Source organism: Cibotium barometz, chromosome 56 (assembly GCF_041138505.1).
Source record: "Cibotium barometz isolate CiBa-2024 chromosome 56, ASM4113850v1, whole genome shotgun sequence".
Taxonomy (NCBI): domain Eukaryota; kingdom Viridiplantae; phylum Streptophyta; class Polypodiopsida; order Cyatheales; family Cibotiaceae; genus Cibotium; species Cibotium barometz.
Window position 1 is genome coordinate 5,937,526 of NC_141101.1, and position 5,810 is coordinate 5,943,335.

The 5,810-nt window shown below is 41.5% G+C and overlaps 1 pseudogene; it reads right to left on the reverse strand.

Moving 5' to 3' along the window:
- Positions 1 to 200: 200 nt before the first annotated feature.
- On the reverse strand, positions 201 to 5,393 carry LOC147606834 (uncharacterized; annotated as a pseudogene).
- Between the last annotated feature and the right edge of the window lie 417 nt (positions 5,394 to 5,810).

Here is a 5,810-nt window from a genome sequence, read left to right on the forward strand (position 1 = left end):
GTCCTAAGGGAGCCACCTAACCCTAGCCCACTAGCAAGCCTATTTAAAGGCACATGCCCAAGGAAAGAAAGCCAAGTTGTATGTGTAAGAAACTAAATAAGCAAGATTTTTTCTTGTATTTTGTGTCTCTCTCCTCCACTCATTTTGAATCTAGCATAAGCACCACGTTTTCTCAACATGGTATCTAGATCCTGGGTGGATTAGGTCTCATCTTGTGTGGTGTAGACTAGGTCATCTTCTATCCCATTTTTTTGTGGATCTGAATCCCTTGCCAGTGGAGGAGCTCTAGCATCTTGTGGAGGCAAGAACTCGGCGTGTTTCCAACTGGAAAAGTGTAGAGGAGGTCTAAGCGTTGCAGTTCATACCACTAATGGTTGATGTCAGGGTACTGAGGCCGCGGCGCTGAGCTCTAAGCAGGCTGGTGCATGTTTTTTGCTACATCATGGTCCTACGCCTAATTCACCTCCTACGTGCAATACCAATTTACAAAACCTTAGGGCAATTGAAGCCCACCTAAAGGAGCCCCTACTACCAAATTCTCAACCCTAATGGTGGCCTAACGTGCGCGCAATAGAGGAAAAACGAGGCTGCCCCTATGCCTAATTCACCTCCTGCGTGCAATACCAATTTACAAAACCTTAGGGCAATTGAAGCCCACCTAAAGGAGCCCCTACTACCAAATTCTCAACCCTAATGGTGGCCTAACGTGCGCGCAATAGAGGAAAAACGAGGCTACCCCTATGTTTCTGCCATGAAAGCTTCAGCAAAAGCTTAATAATAGTCTTTTTAAACACTAATAGTGTTATTAAACACTAATGATGCAATTAATCCATCAAAGGGGAGATTTTTAGCTCTAAGGAGGTGCTTCTTCATCAGCTTGAGCCAGCACATAAGGCATAAGTGCCAAACCTTGAGTGTTTTTAAACACTTTCATCTCTCTACCTCTTTAAGGCATCTTGTATGAGAGCAATGGTGATACCATAAGCCATTGGCTCTTGATCCTAAGCCAACACGAAGAGGGTGTTTGCTGGTTTTTAATCATTATCTCAGTGTGAGTTGAGAAATTGAGGAAGGGGACATGCACTAAGTCTCCGTTTTGAACCTTTGGTTGATCTTATTCCTTATGGCTATCTTGTGTAAGAGGCATTGGCAATCTATAAGCCATATACACTCCTTGCTTAAGCCAAGGGAATGTTGTTCCGCTGCAAACTCATTGTTTTCATCTTCTAAGATGAGTCTTAAGGTTGAGCATAGCATCTCTAAGTGCTCTACCTTGTTGATTGTCATGTTTTTGATAAACATTTCTTGGCATTGTCTTTATAAGAGGCATAGGCAACATTATGAGCCATGCCCTCACCTTCTTGAGCCAAGAATGATGTACCTTATTGGTTTAAGCATTTACCTCAACCACTTACTCACTTTCATTAAGCTTGTACTTTCAAACCCTAATGGGTATCATGTAACCAACATGCACAAAAGCTCTTGTTGTGATTATGGAGTAGACACTGTCCCTGACCAATCTATAAGGCAAGTGGTAAGACCCTCCCTTTCCCTTTCTCATATAAATCTACCTCATAAACCATTGCTCTAAGGAATGCCCTCATTGCCCATGGAGGAGGTATGGTATGCAAAGAAGCATCAAACATGTTGAAGGAACATCTATGTGCAAACCGCTTAAGCACTCAAGGTGGAAAGGATGTCAATGGCATGTATGTCCAAAGAATGTCAACGACAAGAGGTCAAGCAAGCACAAAGAGTGGGGTGCACCATCATTAAGGTGTGCATCTTCATCAACATCAAATAAAGACTTAGATGGCATCATTGTATTAGCCTCTAAGGCTCAAGGAACATAGTTGTAAGTCCTAGATAACCACACCACCATGAACATTCTTGTAAGCCTAATGTTATAAGGGCACTTTTTTTTTCATATGTCCAATACCACCCATTCTAAGCACATTTTTTCATGGCTAGTATTGAGGGGGGGTATTAAGATATAGGCCTTGGAGCCTTAGTGAACAAGGGTGTAGAAGGTGCGTGGGTGTGAATGGTCCTAAGGGAGCCACCTAACCCTAGGCCACTAGCAAGCCTATTTAAAGGCACATGCCCAAGGCATTTGTATGAAAGAAAGCCAAGTTGTATGTGTAAGCAACTCAATAAGCAAGATTTTTTCTTGTATTTTGTGTCTCTCTCCTCCACTCATTTTGAATCTAGCATCAGCACCACGTTTTCTCAACATATCATATAATATATGAATATGTAGAACATACATTAAGAATTAAATCTCCACCCTAAGCACATGCAGTGATCCGTATCAAAACCCCATATGAAAATCTACATGAAGCTCGAGCATCTGCATCATAGGCTAAAAATGGCACATCACCATCTAGATATCTCGATGTACTCTAGCACATCGGGAACATACGCCCAAGATGGCACAACACCACAAAACTATCGTAATGTAGCACATGGTGAAAGACATCACCATAAAACCATGCCATATAGGATCTCAGTCTAGCTGTATCAAGAAAGCATGGATGATGTTCTAGTGGAGGAGAATACTCTTGCTCTAGTACCTATGGTGGATCATGCTTTAACTCAAAGACAACATCATAAAAGATATCATACTCTAACTCGGAGACAACATTATAAAAGATATCATTGTCATCAAAGAACATGTGTGTTACCAATCAAGATGATATCATCAATAAGAACAAAATCCATGGGCATTATAAGAGAAATCTTCTCCCTCCTCCCTATGTACTGGTAACGCATAGGTCTTTGACACATAAATGTGCTTGAAACATGAGAACATCCTCATCAAAGAAGATAAAAATCACCACTCCAATAGCAAAGGAAAATGCATGGGGAAATTTTTTTTGGCGAGCATTGTTGAGTGAACGGTTTTTGGGAATCGGGCGAGCGGATTCCAAAAAGATTGCCCCCTCCACAAGACAGAGATGAGGTTATTGGTTTGAACTGAGAATAAAACCTAGTTTTTTAATGTACATCTTCCGATTACTGAAATTCGATGAAGCAAGATAGAGAGAGGGGCGAAGCAAGTTAGAGAGAGCAACATGACATAATTACTTCGGCGGGAGTGAACACATAAACACATGTCAACATCACATCCTCTACATTGGGATTATTGGTTGAAACTAAAAATAAAACCAAGTTCATTCATGTACACCTTCCAAATACAAAAATGCGAAAACCATTATCACATCCTCGACATTGGGGTTATTGGTTCAAACTGAAAATAAAGCCAAGTTCATTCACATACACCATCTTTACTGTAGGCACAAAGTAAGCGAACGATGTTCGTACCCTTCCGTACTTCCTCTACTAAGAGACACTCAGACGATTCATCTTTACTGTAGGCACAAAGTAAGCGAACGATGTTCGTACCCTTCCGTACTTCCTCTAGTAAGACACACTCAGACGATTCATCAATAAAACCATGGACTCGCCAAATTGCAATTAAGCCCACCACTTTGTCCTTAACTTGAGAAATTTTTTCATCATTTTCAGGAAGTGGAAAGGATGTGAGACCTTTCCATGTGTGTGTACCATCCATGGTCTTCTGCTTGATCTCCACATCGGTGGCCTCCCTCTCTCGATACGCGTAGCAACAACTTCAATGCTAACATTTGATGAGGCCATCACAAACAAAACTATATTTTATTTTTTTATTGTTATTTATAAAGGTTTCTTTCCTTGAATTTCGGCACATAATAAAAAATGCATATTTTGAACTTATTTGGGAAAGAGCGAGCATATACTTGAAGGAGAGAAACATTGCACAATAGAACCCTCTACAATGAGGTGACATCCACAAAGGTTAAGCTTAACTGATTATCCTTGCATTCAAATTTCTAAATTAGGCTATGTTCTCTACGAGACAAGGCATTGTAAAGTCAAGGTCAGATAGAATAGGTTGGTGGATGAACATATTCTCGCTCTGGCTTAAGCCTACCACATGTTAAGAAATGAAGTACAAGTGCTTGCATGTGAGGTATGGCTTCCTTTTAGCATCTCTATTTGCAAAATCTGGACATGTACAAGATGGTTCGTCTTTCACATGCACATCATATTTTCCCACGTGTGCATCATCCTCGTGCGATTCGATCTTGAAAACTTCATACTTGTGCTCCACTCTTTGCACTTCTTCTACCACCATAGCTTTCATTTTCAAAGCAGCCTTTATTTTCTTGATTGCTTCCTCTTGCGGTACTTGACTATTATGCCATTTTGCATGCTTGACCCAACAACCTCTATGTTAGTAGTGGACCCATATGGTGGCGGATATTTTGAAGTTGCAGTTGTAAAGAACCTTGAAGCGCCACTACTATGCGATGGGGTGGGCACAACAACTTCTGCAATCTTGCACTCCACCTGGTATCCACCTTCTCACAATAAATATACCTCCTCGTTTGTGAGGTTTGTTCCTATATAGCAACTGGCTATATCTTGGGTGGTGGACTAGGCTTTGGGTCTATGTTGTTGTCACTGTATAGCAATGAAGCACGTGGTTAGGGCAGAACCACATCCATTGTCTAATGAGACCATTAGGGTGCTTGCGATAGCCTTCAAAGGAAGGTGCAGGCAAACCCTTAGCAGATTTCGCTATGTGTTGCCCACATCTCATACCCCCATGAGGCATCCTCTGCATGTGACCTTACTACCAATGCATGTCCTTTAGATTGCCCACATTGCTTCATTCACCTTGCGCTCAATGACATTGCCCTCTGTGATTTCTGCAGTTCTTTCTGGAGTTTTGCTTGTATCATGTTCATTGAAATTGATCTTCCGTGGCCTCCCAAAATACTTGCAATCTTTTACATGTGTGTTGTACTTTGGTCGATGCATGGCCTCATCACCAATATCAATTACCACCCTTGACGGTCTCTTGTGACATGCACTCTCTTTGTCTCACCAGTTTTGAGAGGGGTAGGCGCCCTGTACATGGGTGTTCCCTGATTAACTATTCGGAGCACTTGGGCATGGCTTATAGAGCACTGTTCTTTTAGTTTCTCCAAGCTTGGGCCTCTCCCTATGTGCTTGCCTTGAATGTAAGAGACTGCCTTTGTGCTTTGTAAAATTGCATTCACCATATCGGTAGTACATGGATCGTAAAGAGAAATCTTGTGTCTATATCCTTCCCCTGCTAGCCAACTTCCATGCTTGCTTTCTGCTAGGTTTGTTCTTGGGGTATTTGGACCATCATTACTTCTCTCTATCATTGTCATGATTGAGCCCCAATGTGCTATGCGCACTTCCCCCCAGCTCAACCAAGAGTCCGTTGCTGATAAAGTCATGTCCATCACATGACCACTACGCCACCATTGATGTATCAATCGAGCCTCCACTGATGTAGCTTCACTGGTAGGAGCCATGCGCCACTTCTGACACATTGCTTTGTGCTCTCCTTGAGACATAACACACGCATACTTTGTTGTGTTGGCAACCATGCTTTGCTCCCAATGAAATAGGCAAGACCTCTCCTTATCTGTCAAGATGTTGTTTTTTCCACCATTGAATATATGTCGACTACATTCCAGTTTGCTTGAGCCTCGTCTGCCATGAAACCATGGAAATCTTCCCTCTTACAGCCATGGTTGTCCATAAATTCATTAATGCATTCCCAGAACAGACATTGGATAGATCTTAAACTAGAACACTTGAAAATTTAGACAAAACTTTACTTGAATTGGTATAAACTTTGTAATTGTGATTGGTATACAACTTAAGCTTGGTTTCTAGTCACTTGAAAGCTATTTCTTTACTTTTCTCATCATCACTAAATTCGATGG